At 37.1% G+C, this 17,511-nt stretch overlaps 1 protein-coding gene across 4 annotated transcripts in view; it reads right to left on the minus strand.

Moving 5' to 3' along the window:
* Positions 1-17,511, minus strand: part of myripb (myosin VIIA and Rab interacting protein b) — an 82,846-nt gene that overhangs the window by 51,267 nt on the left and 14,068 nt on the right. The window lies entirely within an intron of this gene.

Genomic DNA, 17,511 nt, shown 5'->3' on the forward strand with positions numbered 1-17,511 from the left:
AGAGCGAGTGTATTATTTTTATGTAAGGCAGGGTGGTCGGTACCTAAATGGACTAATCAAAGGAACTTGTAATCTAAGTTGCATTTAAAAGCAATTCATTCGTAAACTAAGTTACTTTTAAAAGCAAGTAATCATTGAAGTAACTAAGCTACTTTTAAATAGGCTTTAAACAATCCAGATTTTTTTCGACCAATCAGCAATTAACGAGTTTGAAAAAAAGAAAAGAAAAGTTAACTGATCCCTTAGTTGATCAGAAAAAGGAGCAATATATCTATTTAAAAAAAACAACGTATGTTTACTCTACAGTCGAGCGCCGTCATTCGCGGCGATAGGGACTAGCCCAGCCCACGAATACCGTAAACCCAAGTATAACTGACGGCAATTGAAATGCATGGGAGTGGGGAAGGAGTGCGGGGGATTCACACAAAAAAAAACACTGATCAAAAATAAATGTAAAATCTAACATCTTATTTTGTGGAGCCGATCAATGACGTCATTGATCGTTTGGGCAAAATAAGACATTACAGTCGATGACCGATTTTGCAAATGCCAAATACTGTCTGATCCCATCAATGTAAAGTCTACTTTTAAAACAAGTAATCAGTAAAGTAAGTAAGTTACCTTTTAAGGCAAGTAATCAACAAAGTACTGCAACTAAGTTACTTTTTAAAACAAGTAATTAGTCAACTAACTAAGTTACTTTCTAAAGCAATTAATCAGTAAAGTAACTACGTTACTTTTTAAAGCAGTAAGTAACTAAGTTACTTTTTCAAGGTACCCGTTGCAACACTGCTCAGCAATGCACCAATTTTTTGTTGACATTTACTGTATTTCCAAAACCATTTATTAATCCCTGGTCTTTTGACAATGCATGTAATAAATAACATGCAAAGTACACATTAGCAGGAAGGGTGAAAGCAAGGTATGCAAACACCGTTTATTGAACATGTTAAGTGTGTGCGTGTGTGTGTGTGTGAGGCGGGGGGGGGGGGGGGGGTTCTGCTGCTGCAGCAATCTTCAATAAATTATAAAGGTTGCTCATCAACAACATCTGCTACCGACGCACTGATTGCTTTTCTTATGCATCATTAGATGCAGAATGCTAACAAGATGAGCAAACCATTTCATGCACTCTGTCATCAGGTGAGGCGGAATACATGCTAACATGAATGCATCATATTTACCCCTTTAAAGAAGCACAGATTGAGTTTGTTTTTGTCCCTCCCTCCTTCCTCATATTTCCTTTCTTACATCAAAGAAACGTGTATGTATTTACTACCATACATCTGCATTTATTCAAGGACAAGGAAGGGCTTGTCCTTCATCCTTGTCACAAAACCGCTTCTCAAATAAAATATTATACATGGTCACTCTTAACATTCAGGCAGTCAGCCAGCGCTAACATCCGTGGGTCATTAAAGCGGAGATAGAGCTTTAAATGGACAAAGCGAAGTTGTGGCAGAGATTTCTATTGTCGCGCGTGAACTTTGTACTTCGGCTTAAAAGATCAAATGCGAGAGCCCTTTAAAGCCATATGCATATATGTGTGTATGTGTATGCAAGTTTAAAGGGCTTGGATGGCTCGGCTGGTTTGACCTTTTTGGCTATTTAGCTGAATATTTTCGCTCTGACTCAAGTCAGTGGTTTACAGTGGTTTTTGGACATGTATGCTGTCCATGGTGCTGAAATTATGAAAGCATCTTACTTTCAGGGTTGCTTCTTCCTTCCGCCTCATCATAAATTCATAGTCGTTACTGTAGTCATATTCATAATGTATGTAGCAAATAGTAACATGCAGTAGCTGCCACTTAAGCATTCCTTCCATTTCGAGAGACATTGTCATTAGTTATTGTGGTACATTTCACGTTTTGCTTGCTGTCAAAGTAAAAACGTATGCACCCAATCCACCGATTTACCAGTATAAAAAAAAAAGAAGTAATATTGTGATTTAGTAGCCCTTCTGAGAACAATGTGAGTTTAAAAGATAAGAAACTCGATTAGAAACATTGTGCCAACATTACAGCAGGGAACCCTGCAGTTGAAGATAAGGAATAATTCATGTTGTAAATGAAAGGAAACAGAATTGGAGTGGGATGCAGACAGCTTATCACAAATATGATCTCTCAATCTCATTTTCTATAAAGTATGCCCTGAGTTTGCTTCTCTTGTGACAGTACAGTATCTATTAGAAATCTATTAGGAAAGTTATTTTGTCTCATTTATGCTCAAGTTTCAAGGTGAAATTGTGGTCAAATTTATTGGTAGGCTCAGGCTTCATTAAGCATATCGTTGCTATGTGGAAAACACTTATGTCCATTTTTGTTTTGTTTTACTTATTGAAACTTTAATGCAGACATCCCCAAAATGTAAAAATGTAGTAATAATAATACTAATTATTATTATTATTATTATTATTATTATTATTATTATTATTATAATAAAGACAAATAGTGACGATATTTTCAATTTCTATTAATTTGGATCATTAGCTTTGACTGATACTTTTGGCTCATTCATGAACAGTTTTTGTCCAAAATGCAATTAATTTTGTCTTAAGAAACATTATGGACTAATTTGTTGTTGGTTATCTGTTCAAACTGCATTTCCTGATATGTGATACTCCTATGTTTGCCATTGTTAATTTTCCTGGATAGATTGTTGAATCATCCACACGCATATTGATATTTTATCATTGTTTAGGGCTAATGGTAGCTCATTATCAAATATTGAGAATTGCAACTTATCTAGACACGTACTCTCACAATTTGAGCTAATTGTCAGACTCTTTTTCTTAAATATAGATGGCGTAGAAAATGTCAGTGCATTGATGCATAACTCAAACATACTTTCATGGTGAGTCGAGTAGCATTCAGAAAATACAAATAATGACTATTATGCATTCTCCACTTAAGTGATTTGCTTGTTTATGCTCTGAGAAACTGCCTCAATTCATTACTCTAATTACATCAGACGTCATGATAAAAATGCTAAAATTCCATCAGTATCATGTATGAGGCAAGAGAGTGGCCGAGTTGGAGAAACAACATCTGTCATTTAGCGCACAAGGCTGCCACTAACCTAATCAGCGATTGCATATTTTAAAAAAAGAACACTTTTCACTGATTAAAATAATTTATAATTAATTCTTACATACTGAATGAAGGATTGATGATTAAAAAAATAAAAAATAAAATACATGTCTGTGTCTCTTAATGGATCCATAAAAGCGTGAAAACATGAAAACAAAATACTTGAAAATAAACTATGATCTCATTCCATCCTGAACCTGACTGCCGATATACCACTACTAAATTTATTGCTTGTTTGTAAATCACTTGGCAGCCTTGCCTGCTTCTCACATACTCGACCTTCTCACCTACAGCACCCCGCTCGAGAGAGACCACATAACATCTGCCACTGTCCTTGATTCAGTCTGCACTGAAAAGTCCTTTCTAAATAAATTGTAAGATTAATACAGAAAAATGTACAGTGTCAATGCATAAAGAATTACTGTTATTAAATGTTATCGTAGACAAGCAGATTGCCACAGAGCGATAAAACATAGGAATTTAACTGTCTTTGATCGTGTGTACAGTGTGTGTTTCAAATTGATCATGGGTACACTCGACATTGAGGAGTGTAATAGGGAAAAAAGCCACTTGGTAATTGTGAATTGTTCATGGGCTCTCCAACAGCCAAGCGAAGCAATTTCAAAGTGTTGCTTTGATTTCGAGTGAACGCCTGCTATAAAAGCACAGACGCTTTCTTGTTGTTCCTGCACAGAGAGTCATATAATGAAAATACCCTAAAGAGGCTCCAAATGAGAAGCTTCTTAAGTGCCCGATCCATTTCAATAGCACGTTCATGCTGCTTTTCTAAATGCTTTTTATGAATGTTGGGAAGGATAGAAAATTAAAAAATAATTACCAGGCCCAATTTTATGAGGGCAGATGGAGAGGGCGGGCCTGAACGAATTCATCCACAATGATTTACTAAAAACTGAGAGATTTTGTAAAGTAAAAAACAAACGTTGGACCAATTAATCAGTCGGCCAAAATCAAAACATATAAATGTGCAATTTCACAAGCAATCCTCAGATGAGCAATGCAGTTCGTACATTGTTGATAACATAGACCAACATAAATCAAACAAACGTGCTAAATACAACACACATTCAGCTACTGTTAACACAAACTCAAATATGACATGGATTAACGTCCTATAACTTCATGAATGTGCCACACAATGCATTCTGGGAACAATATGTATGCAAAACAGGTAGATATAACACGCCCGGAACTCATACGGGCTAAGTGTTGCTGCGTTCTACTTGCATTCGTAACAATATATTCACAGTTCAGACCCGTTATTTAGGGCTGGCCTGCAAATAGAGAAAATCTGCGTATAACTGACACCAATTGTTTATACCATGATTTTACCGGTCTGGCTCATTGGTAATATATTTTCCTCCATGTGGCCTCTGAGCTAATATGAGCTTGATACCCCTGGGTTAAACTGTTAAAGTTCTAACCAAGTAACCCTTCAAATGGGCCTTTATTCAAGAATGATCAATTGACTCGGAACTGGGTTTGAAACTGGCAAAAACTGACAATTTGCACAATGTATGCCAAGCTTAAAGTAGCCAGCAATGTAATTACAAGAGCTCTTTGATCTTGATATTTTTCTTTTGTCTTGTATTATTCATTATTCATTATATCCTTATATCATTATGCTCGAAGACATCCAATTCCACTGAGTATAAAAGAACTAATGATAACATGAGAAGCATTAAAAGCAATGTAAGAATTATTCAAATTAGAGCAGAATAGATGAGAGAGAAAAAAACGTTTTTACAATAATGTCTCTATACGGTGGAATTGGGTCGCAGGGATGTATCGGCTTCCTCTGTCTGAACTGTCTCTAACCTTGAGCTGAAAAACTTGAGCTTTGTGTGCTTGAAGGAAATGTGGCTAATTTCTACAATATACATAATTAATCATTAATTTGTCTTTGCTGGCCTTGCTTGAGTTGAGTCATCCACTGCACGAATAAAGAGCTAATATATTTTATATCAGCTCATGTTTTCTTTTCTTTTTTCATTCATCCATTCACTCACAAAAATCGATGTTTGTGTGTCTCTATAGCTTTGCTATCTTTATTGTTTTGAACAAAATTGGTTTTGAATTGGAGCTCCTTAGATTGTGTAACCAATAAAAAGAGAGGACAAATTATATCAACAAATAATCATGTCAAGATAAGAGGGAAAAAATGATGGGAACTCATGTGACAAGCTTGGGATGTGTGTCAAATGTTTTTAAAAAAAGGACCACAAAGCTGGAGGCTTTATTTTTATTTTTTAATAACACTTAGATCAACACGCCAGCCAAGAGCCCTGCGGTTACTATTAATGGGCTCATTAAGACATATAAAGTCAAAAAAGTTTTAACTACAACAAGCTCAGACGAGGTAATGCTTTAATTGGCTTCAAAACTTACTGGACCACAAAGTTAAACAATATGTTACAGTTATATTCTTATTGTGCACACCAACAATATGCAGCTGAGAAAAAAAGATTTAAATCAAATGCAAAAAAAATAAAAAATAATCTATATTACTTTCTTTAATTACGCCAGTAAATGAATTCTCTAAAATCAGAACTTTCTCAGACAAACCTCAGCCAACTAGCCAGAAATGAGACCTCACTTTAGGAAACAATTCTAATCAAATGTGTGTTCTGCTGATAAGGTTTTCCAATCAGAGTGGCCCGCCTGGCATAGGAGTTCTGCCAGGAGAAAAAAAAAAAACAAGCGATAAAGAGCGAGAAGAAAATAACGTGCAATCTCAGCAAGGTGAGATCATTTAGAGAAGAAGGGATTATATTTTGCATTTGGATGATAATGTTTTGACCCTGAAATTACTTGCGAGAGAACGGGCTCCCAATTTAATTTGCGTGCGTCTGTGTGATGGGCGCATTAATTTCGCAGAAAATAAACTGCGGCAATCCGCGGGATTTAGTCTGTCTCAAGACGCATGATGGGTGGAAAATACGGGGATTGTTTTAGATTGAAAAGATTTGGGCAAGCTGGGGGTTGGATACAGCTGTAAGAAGTCTTTTTTTTTTTTAATCTTGTTACAGGATCCTTTTGAGGTTTCATTTAAAGCTTCCTTTAACAATTAAGGACATCTTTCCTCTTACTTTGAAGTCTTGGTTTGAAAAAAAATCTCAAACATCGTCATCATGCGACTCCTTTCATAATGACATTACCTGCAAGCATGATGTTGAAGGTTCATAGCGAGCTGCGGGCTACAAGTGTCGGGTATGAGAGGATGTACTGCGGTATATTAAAAGAGGAGGCCTGTGATAGCCGCCAGGGAACAAGAGGCTATTTCTGTGGCGGCCAAGAAGTAGAGATCACAAATGTGCAACGTTCACTGAATTCCTAAGTGAGAAAGAGTCAGTGCAATGCAAGGCTGCTCTAAAACATACAAATGGTGGAACCACCAAAGTTGGATGAATTCCGTTCCATGTTATGGTAATGTTAAAAAATAAAAATAAAAATCTGGGGATTATTGTAAAGCGAAATCAATTGATCCAGAAGCATATTGTAACCATCATAACACTTTACCACTGTTAACATTCACATGAGTGTAAAGAGAAATGAAATACTTTTAAATATGAATTACTGTATAAAGTAAAGCTACTCACCTTTTAAATATTTGCCTGACAGACAAACAATGGAAAGAGATAGAAGGAGCAGGTAAGACCAAGATTTGAATAGTTTGGGATTTTTTAGTCAGTTATTTAATTTTTACTTTTGTTTTCCAAATAAATTTGAATGAGTTTTTTCTTTAAAAAAAACAAAACTTTGTTATAGTGTATCTTCTATTGGTTTTAGCATTAGTTTTTTTTTCTGTGTATGGCGCATTTGTCCAGTGCAAGTAAAAAAGCAAAAATCTAAAAAAAAGTCACACTAAGTACTGTGAAATAATACAAACTACATGATTGGGCTTTCCTTGTTCTGTACCGTCATACAGTAATAGAACAAATATTAAAAAAAAAAAAAAAAAAAAAAAAAAACATTTACATTTAAAATCAACCCCAAAAGCTCATGTTTGAAATAAAATGACAAAGACAAAAATATGGGTATTTCTTGCTAAAATCATAGTTATACCTCAAATGTAATTTCAGTTTGCTATTTTCTAAAACACTCACGTTTTTATCTTTTTTTTTTTTTTTTGCGAAAATACACTCATGTTTTTATTTATTTTTTTTAAACAAAATTATCCTTTCAATTTTAGTTTTAGTTATATGGTTGGTATTTGTTAACTACAATAACCTCAGACCAGATGGATGAATGACGTAAAATAAGGAATATATTGTATCACCTCATTTACCGTAAGATAAAATATCTCCCAATAGAACAAGAAAATGTTAACTTTTGGCAACATCGAAGATAACATAAATTTTGTTACGTAACTACAGGAAACCTACAGTATGCAACTATATCATATGTCATGCTCAACGGTCATGATGAATTTTGGCCCATTCTTGCGACGTCTGGTCACTCTCGAGATTATGCCACAGCATTTCCGTCAGGTTGAGGTCACAACTCATCAATGGTGCCAATCCAGAAGGTGTATTTTCCTCTTTTGAAGGCAATCAGTTGTTGATTTTGGAATGGTCGGTGACCTGGAACTTATACCAAAAAACTTAGGGGAAGCAATGCACTGGTTGCCAGACAATCACAGGTCACAACTATTTACACTCACATTCACACCTATGAAGGATTTGGAATGTTCACATAATTTTCATTTTTATCAGGACATAGATTGAAAATGGAATAATTTTCTATTTATAGCGAGAAGTACATATCTCAGCAACGTCCAAGTTCTACTGGGAGACCGAGCAGGCACTTGAACACAACCTCATGTGGCCTTTCGCCTCACCATGAAATGGCTTCAACCTTATTCCACCAGCTTTTTATAATAGCCGATATGAGCTGTAGTGAATCCCTCTCATGTTCAAGTGCCCTCCGATAACCCAAATAGAACCACTCATGGGTTCATTCACCACACACAATCGCACTTGGTATCCGGGCAGCTTCCTCCGCGGGGACTCCATTCTTGTCCTTCCCAAGCATTCAGCATTATTAATATAAACCTAAGGATCCCCTGTGGATGAAACTATTTTTCTCTTGCTCAATGGGAGAAGACAGAGTGTCTGGAATAATACAGCAGTGTGTAAGACGCATAAGAACAAATAAATAAAGTCTCCTTTCCTCATCTAAGAAATCGAGGCGCTGAATAAAGATTTAACTTTTCCATTCCTTTCTCACTTAGGTGTCGTTTTTTTTCATGGGTTGAAACTATCAAATGAATTTTGTTGCTTTGTACATTCTCAAAAATCTATTTCCATTGGGTACTCTTGCACAATCCAATACAACCAACAAGAGCTGTGGCGCAATATGTTCACAATCATATCTGAAGATTGTTTATTTATCCCAGGGGTCTGCACCCTGCGGCTCTGAAGTCACATGTGGCTCTTTAGTCCCTCTCCTCTGGATCTCTAAAAAAGTTAGTAGACATTAATATTTTTTTATTTTAGATTAAATCGTTTTAATGGATAAATGGTTTGGATGATTAATGATTTAGATAAAAAAGAATAATTAAATATTCCAAAAATGTCAAAGTCCAAATTTTCAAAGAAAAAGAGACACAAAAGGTAGATGAAAAAGTCTTAAAAAATACCTAAAAATCTCCAAAGTGACCATGAAATGTCCAAAAACAAAAAGGCAAAACATTACTTGATTTTATTTTTTTAAAAGGCATAAATGCAAACAAATAAAAAGTAACTATAAAATATCCAAAAACAAAAGAAGAAATTCCAAAAATGACAATTAAATGACCACAAAAAAGCCAAATTGATAGTTTTAAAAAAAAAAAAGTCCAAATAAGGAAGAAGGGAGACATATCATATATCTATAAAATTGCCAAAAATGTCAGAAAATTGACAAAAAAGGCAGCAAAGTCTAAAAGGAAAAAAAAGAAAAACAAAGTCTGAAACATTACAACAACAAAAATCCAAAATACGGAAGATAAAAAGTAGAAGAAAATGAATCTCTATGAATAGGATGCTGCATATTTTTCTGTTATGGTGCAGCTCTAATTAGCTCTTTGACCCTCAGTTACATGAGAATACATCACAATGTTCAAATGTTTTGCGGCTCCAGACAGATTTTTTATTTATTTATTTTTTGGCCTGAAATGGCTGTTTTGACAGTAAATGTTGCTGCCCCCTGATTTAGCCACATATGGACAGGTTCATTAACCTTGCTCTGCAAGCTGAATTCTCACGGTATTTGTGAATTCTCAAACTCCCGTGAGTACATCTTGTACGGAGCCCGTTGATTTCCACCGATCTGAACCACTAGTGGTTCGGACCAATCACAGAGCGACATTGTGTTAGGGGCGTGATATGCAGCTGTGACGAAACCAGGAAGCGCGGACGCCGAGGGAAACAATCAAACCTAACATGGACGAATGGGCGCTGCAATTAATTCTGTCCTTGCAGAATTACTCACCGTTTCTTTGTTGAATGTTGAACAGCGAAAGGCGCTTCGTGCATTTTTAACTGGTCACGATATTCATGCTTTCCCCCCCTTCGACGAAAACAACATTTCCAACCGTGGCCGTGATTGATCAAAACAAACGTGTACAAGATGCCGCATGGCCCAATCAGCCTGAAGTATTGTACAGAATGTCCCGCCTTTCCCGAGCAAATCACCGCGGAGCAGTCCCAGATTGATATTGTGGAGAACTCCCTTGAGTGAATCACAATATCAATCTGGCTATTGCCAGGTTACAGGTTTATCTCATGTACAAGGTACTGGAGAGATGCAACCAAGAGAGAAGCCGACAGAAACTCACAATATTTCGTCTTACAGATCACCTTACTCCGTGAGCTGAGGCAACTATTCCAAACATCCATCATTTATTTCTCTCCGGCTACAAGCCACGTGCCGTTGAATGACAATAAAACTGACAATTTTCTCCATTACCGCCACCAGTTTGTTGGACCTGTTTCACTCGACTTGAAGCGGTCTGGACTACATGTATGGAACGAAGATGTCCCTGGCCAGTCATCTTGTCAATAACTCATTTTAACGAAGCATCAGACGCCATGACAGTGAGCGACGCGCTCACTCATGCAGCCGCCTTCATTGCCTGCCTGACATTGACTCATAGGGTACATTGTGTGTTGTTGTCAAAATGTGATAAAATACATCAAATTTAAAGCTGGTATGGGCGTTAAAAGCTGCAAATGTAATGAACTGCGGGGTGAGTTTATTTGTGCAGTTAGTTTTAATTCATTGGGGCAAAATGAAGGTTTTTATGGCATTGTTGAGTCACAATCTTTATGTGCCGATAGCTCCTCGTTACAGCGGGGATGGGATGTTTTTACCTTGTATGACGGTTCATCATGATTAACAAGAAGTTCAATTCAACAGAACAGCATTGCATCCTTTTTGCCAGCACGAGAATGGTGTCATCTTGCTAGTCCTCACACATACTTTCACACTAACGCACACGTCTTATGAATGAGCCTAGATCCTGGCATGCAAAGAGACTTGGCAGCTCTGAAGGAAGCACTCTCGCTGGGGGGGCTGCGTGTTTACTTCACCGACAGAGTAGAGTGTCAACCCCCACAGCCTCGACTCTTAACCCTACAGACGGATTTCATGGCAGCCATTTATCTCATCATCGGAATGCCTGAAATCCCTCCACCACAGTCTTAGAACCATACCGACATTGAACAATTCAAGATGATTGGTTGATTAAGGAAATAAACGGCATTTTCCAGCCAAAAGGCGTGCAGAGAGCGCATGAAGAAATAACATAATGGAGGCAAGGGAACAGATCCAACCTGCATTAGGAAGATAGCCTCTAAACTTAAGCTTAATTTGCTTACTCGTAGATTGGGTTTACAGACCCATCTGGAAAAGGTTACAATTTCAACCGGTTCAACAAGTGCAAAGGCAATTCTCTTCAAGGTGAGTCTCTATACAGCACAAAATTTAAGACAAACCGTAACAACGTACACACTCTCCAGGCACAACATGAGCCACACTTCAAATTTTACACAAACTCATTCATCATTTATATGGATCTCGATCATGAAAATCTAAATATTACAATCAGCTCTCAGTAAACTTAATACAGAGGTATTCACCTCTAAGATGGTCTGAGACCAGCCAGCCAGCTGAAACAATAGGCTGCATAACTTAAAAAAAGAAAATTTGCACAAACTGTTAGAAACCGTCTCAGGGAAGCTTTTATTTAAATTAAACATTTGTCTAAAAACCCAAAAGCTGTTTTATTTATTGATGTAAAAATGACTGTCAATTTAAGATTTTTAATTTTAACTGCAGTCTGTTTTGTTCATAAAGTCTAATAGAATGTTAGGAGACCATCTAAAGAGTTAGGAATCTCTTCATTGTAGTTTGGCATATTGGGGCCCCCAAACATCTTTTCTAGGGCCCCCATGAAGCTACAAACGGCCCTGGTTTTCTGACCCCCGCAATAAAGCAAAACTGCACAATAATCGTACTGTTTAATTAGCAGCTTGATATGCCACACCTGTGAGGCGGGATGGATTATCTCTACAGAGTAGAAAGTTTTAGATCCTAGAGTCCATCTTGAAAAATGGGAGCAAAAACTAAATTGTTGCATTTATATTTTTGTTCAGTTCATGAGCATCTTTGCATATTTAGAAAAGCTCTACAGTATATAAAACTAATACATTAGTTGCAAATGTCAATTTTAATACATGCCGCAGGCCGCTTAATATTGTACAGTGGGCCACAAATGGCCACAGAGCCACAGTTTGGACAATACTAAAAGAATACCACCTTTAGAGTGTCAATCACAGTGGGTGTTCCTTTGGCCCGTCATTGTATAGGAACCTATTTGACCTATTTGTCCATCCACGCTATTGACATTATGTGATGAATATTCGATACAAGCTGTGAAATGATGAAATGATGAAGTGTGAAAGGGTGTTTCTCACAATATACATGCACAGTAAATGACAAATTGTAGATGTTAATGAGAATTGAAGTGGCTGACAGAGCAATAATGAACTCTGTCAAGGGGAAAACACAGTAAATAATGAGGGTTTAGACTTTTTTTTTTACCGACGAGATGTCAGTGTTGAACATTGTTATTATACTTACAAGAATGCCTTCATTAAATTGAATCATAACATTGTTTTAAATCCTGAGTTATAATATCTCAATGTTAAGCAGGCTTTCTGTTCAGATCATTTAAAAGCAACTTTCCTCATTTAAATAGGTATTCTTATTTGCTATTTTAGTCTTTGATAGCCTACAACTAACCTCTGCCTTGTTCAGACGCACAAGATCCAATTGCAGTCACATTGTAGCCAAAAACCATGGACTTGGAAAATCCACGTGTACGGATGTGTGTAGCTTGAAAGCACACAATAATGTGTCGCATGTTTGTACATGCGTATTGTGTGTTGGTATGCACGTGGACTTAGCTGAGATGAAAATGCTCTGGGGCTTGTTACTAAACAAATCCTCATCTGGATGTTAATCCCTATTTTAGGCTTTACAGCAGCGATGATACTTTGGAGCCTGTCGACTGTAAACATTATGCTGATGAAAACACACATTTCTGTGATATATGGGGAGTTGCTAAAAAATTTAAAAAGTAATAGTCTTTGATACGATGGCAGCTACAAAAAAGGTAGAAGATGGAGGTTGTAGCAAAATTATGATATATCCAAGAAAAAAAAGTGACATACTGACTTGGTTTAAGGCAACAAATGATTGTAGGCTAAAGGCCCAATTACATGCTGTCAATTTCATGATATGATTTTTTTCTAGAGTGCACAGTCATTTACACACACACACACAAAAACAGCAGGTCTGAAACATTACAGTTGTGGGCTGTGTAACGATATGAATCACAACTGCAGCTGCACTCGTGTCCCCCACACTGCTATTCAAGCAAAGCCACAAGGCTAAAAGCCCTTCTCATCAGTCACATCAAAGCAAATCTTTTTTTTCTAAGAATTTTTGTTTGAATTAGTTGGTGTCAAATATTTGTCATATTAATCACAGTTATTTGGGATAAAATAAGAAGTGATGAAACATCATCTCACCAGGCCTCCATGGAACAGTTCTAGGTTTCAGTTTTTAAGGTAGACCGTAACTGAGATTCCTCTCAGGGTTTTATATCGTTTAAGATGAAGGCAAAAGAATCAATACAACTATAACACTGTAGTGTCTAGCACTATAGTGCAGTTCTATGCCAATGCATCCATCAAAAGTGGACCGCGAGTCTTCGACAATAAGGCCAAAAAGAGCTTGTGCAACATTGTGAATACGGGCTGCAGCAAAAGCAACTGGAACTTATTGTCGCAATTTGCCATAACTTACCATATTATAATAGATCATTTATTTCTCAACAATAAACGCTACAATATTATTGTGAACACTGTTGGATGTTAATTGTCCATTAGAGGGGAAATAACAGCACACTGCTATTGCGTGAGATGTTTTCGATTATTGCCTCATGTACCTTAAGTATCATTATGGCGTCTCCATGGTAACATTCAAAATAACATCTTTAATCATGTGATGGTATTTTGGAATTCAAGTAAACATAGGATGTGTTCAATCACGTAAAGAGGGGAAAATAATACTTTTTAATGGTTGAGTCTCCATTTGTTTCATGGTTTAGAGCAATTTGCACTTTACAATGTATGTTATTTTAATTCATTCACTCCCAGCCATTTTCACTGAAGCAACCCCCTTCACTCCCGGCTGTTTTACTGGATTTTGACTGATTTTGCGAGGCCAACAAAATATTGCGTTCTATTGCTATAAAAACATGGAGCCTACCAAAAGAAAGATTAGAGTCTCTTTTTTCATCAGGAAAAAAAGTATATTTGTATCTGTGTCCATTTTGCAGCCAATAGCAGTAGACTATAGCTAGGTTTCAGCATTATTCACAAACACTGGCAAAAAGAGCTTGTTGCAACATGGCCCTGGCTAATCGCGTATACTCTGCTGCCACCTACTTGCCGTTTTTTGTAATAACTACCATTGTTTCAAGAGACCTCTTCAAGTCAGAAGCTGCATTAAACAAAATTTTTTTTAAACATATAAATACATTTTTGGGAGTGCAGGATAAAGCATTAAAAAATGTATTTATACGTTTTTGGGTCTGAATTAGTTAAGTACAGAGTTTGTGACCATTAGTGTCGGAAGAGGCTCGATAATGTTTTGTAGGACCTCACAGTAAAAATAAGTTTTTGATTCATAATTCATGAAATAATGACTCTGCCTTGTGTACAAGCTTAAAGGCAATGCCAGAAGTAGACCACAGATGTTGCGCAATGCCTACTTTGCATATATTCTAATAAGTAACTGGATTTGTTTTCCCCTCTCCAAATAGGACACAAATATTTGCATATGCATTTTTTTTTTTCCTGAAGATTTTTCATTTATTTATTACAAAGTAGTTTTATTTGTAATCACGTAAAAACATTAATATTCATTGAAATGCTTACTTTCCAATAACATGAACAAAAATTACGGTAGTTAATTGCTGTGTGAGTTTAATTGGTGGGAACTTCATTATGTGCACATGCTAATGGCGTACAAACTTATTAAGCTCGATTTTGATAGACACTGCGGGAGGGATATTGTTTTTAAACAATGCATTAATATTGTGGCTGGTGTTTACAGTAGTGCAGTACTTACCCATCATAATGAAAGCAGTTTCTGGTTTGTTAAATCAATATCTCTCTGTCCCGATTAATCAAAACCAAACAGTAGTACTGTACGTGTGTGTGTGTGTGTGTGTGTGTGTGTGTATCTAATGAAGTGACTCGTGAGTCTTTATAGAAGCGCATAGGAGGACTGCAGTATCTGTGTGCTAATTCATTGCAGCATATTATTTCTGCCAGTGAAGGGCAAGCAGATAAGAACTTAGTGAATTCTCCACTGTGCTCCATTATGGTGCAGTGACCCAGGCCTCACAAGTCATATCGCCATGAACATATGTACAGGCATCCAATTTAAATACGTGCAAGCCATTGAGCATGTCATTGAATTATTGTTTAGTCAGGATAAAGACAAGCCGAGCTAATTGTCGAGCTATCGTTCCCTGACCACTCCTCATCCAAGATGAGTTGAATTCAACTCCCATAACAAACAAACAAAATAGACCCCATAAAAACAAATAATCTTACATACAGTGTGTGGCCCTTAAGTTTCATAATGTGTCAAACTGATGATAATATAGCCAGTGACATGAGTACTGACAACTGGTGCAATGACGTTGATGTCCAGAGGAGGGCATTCAAATCATTAAATAGCATTTAGTCTAGTACTGTACAAAGCTTTACTAGACTCATTGTTTTAACCAACAAGGAAATTCTTTCAGCTCCATGAACAAGATTGTGCCAAAAAATATTGTTTAAAAAGAACAAAATACAACATTTAGAACCAAACACATTTACATATTTTTTCACCATTAGTGAAAACTTGGCAGAGCAGAATAAAGACCAAGACAAAGGATTCAATGATTTAAGTAGCGTTGGCCAGTCCAGCCACACAATGCACAACCTGGACAACAGTGCTCCCTATGGGTACTCGCACAGAAGTTCCAAAACTCTACCCAGCTGAGGGAAACAAAATGCATTCAGGTTCATCTGAGGACTTAACCGCATGCTCTCAGTGAAAGACAACTCACAATGTCGCTTTACTACAAGCACCAACCGCACTTGCTATCAATTGAGTACACTTGCACACATTCATTACAGCTGAAGAAGAAAAAAAAACACATTAGCTGAATGAGTTTGTCAGTGGTGGTTGCAGAAAAATAAATCATTGTTTTCTTTGTTTTAAGTTACTTGTGCAGAGACTTTGCAATGGCAACCATTTGGTGTAAGGATAGGAGACATTTAAATATTTAAGTTAATGCCTCACAACCCCGGCGAGTTATGACGTAAAAATAAAGCCAAAAAATGAACAAAGGAGAAAAGCAGCAGTAGCTGCTGGCTCACTGTTAAAACATCACATGTGGATTCTCAGTCCCTCTTTTACTGCCGTGGTGCTCTTTCTATAGGCTAAATGTAAAATCCCAGCTACTGTATATTTAATTTCAACTAAAGATGAATGATGGTTTTCCTTAAACAACCATAAGAAGATGAAAATTGTATCCCGCCCGTCTCTAGATTTTACCACTGCTGTCCTTCACCTGACCACAACTACAGATGGAGATCTTGGCAGGCCTTCAATTCTGAGCTGAACAGCACATGAGAAGCACGTGCAGGGCTCAAAATTGTACATAGACTTAAATATTTATATTACATGTGTTTAGAATGTTATGAACAAAGGAGGGGATTATAAGGAAACAGTTCAATTGAGGGTAGTGGGTAAGTTAGTAAGTCTACCTTTGCAAACAAAATTAAGCAGTTTTTATTTATACAGTTGGTTTTAAGAGGGAAGTCAACCCACAAATGTTCTTTACAATACGTTCTATGCAGCCCCATTAGTCTAAACATGATTAATACAGTGGTACCTTGGCTCACGAACTTAATTGGTTCCCACAGAGAGTATGTGAGCCGAAAAGTTCGTCTTCCAAACAAGTATTTCCCATAGGAAACCATTGAAATGAGAATAATCCGTTCCCAGGTCCCCATAAAACACAATTTTCTACTAAAAAAAGCCTTAAAACTACACAAAATATACCTTATTTTATTTATAATAAATGTGCTATTGTATTGTAATTAAAGAAATACACTGTACTGTATAATGAAGTGTTTTTATTTGCAAAACTTGCAACTTGCCTTTGTGATGGTACAGTAGTTGAAGGCTTGATGGAATGGAGTGGGAGGAGGAGGGAGGGAGGGAGTTACTGTTTGGAAGGAGAGTCCTCCGGTGTGGCTTCTCTTCTTTGCTTCTAAGGAGACTCTTTATCCTTGTCGCTGACTAAAAACCTCTTAATTGACACCTGTTGCTTTCTGAGTTGTAAGGTCTTACGAAACTGAGGCATCCCATTATCATTCATCATGTTGATGATTCTCATAGCCACAGTCTTTTCTGAATGGTACTGTTCGACAAAATCCTGCACATCACTCCACTTTGTCTTGATGCTCTCACTTGATGTTGACAAACGCGCACCTCGTTCGTGTTTGTCGATGATCTCCTTCTTCTGCTCGACCGTAATTTTCTTCAATGTCTTCTTAGGCTTAACACTAGCCTTTTGTGGGGTCTTTTTCGGTCCCATGGTAGCAAAAGTACACTCCAAAAGTACTCCAAAATGTCTACCGAACACAAACCACGTCCGCACTCAAACAAAGGGGGCGACGAACTGGGACGCCGTGAGCGTGCGTCAGCTTCTCGTGATTTCTCGTGTCGCGAGATTTGGTTCGTCCGCCGAAAACTAGTTCGTCAGCCGAGACAAAATGCTCGC

Source organism: Vanacampus margaritifer, chromosome 20, assembly GCF_051991255.1.
Source record: "Vanacampus margaritifer isolate UIUO_Vmar chromosome 20, RoL_Vmar_1.0, whole genome shotgun sequence".
Taxonomy (NCBI): domain Eukaryota; kingdom Metazoa; phylum Chordata; class Actinopteri; order Syngnathiformes; family Syngnathidae; genus Vanacampus; species Vanacampus margaritifer.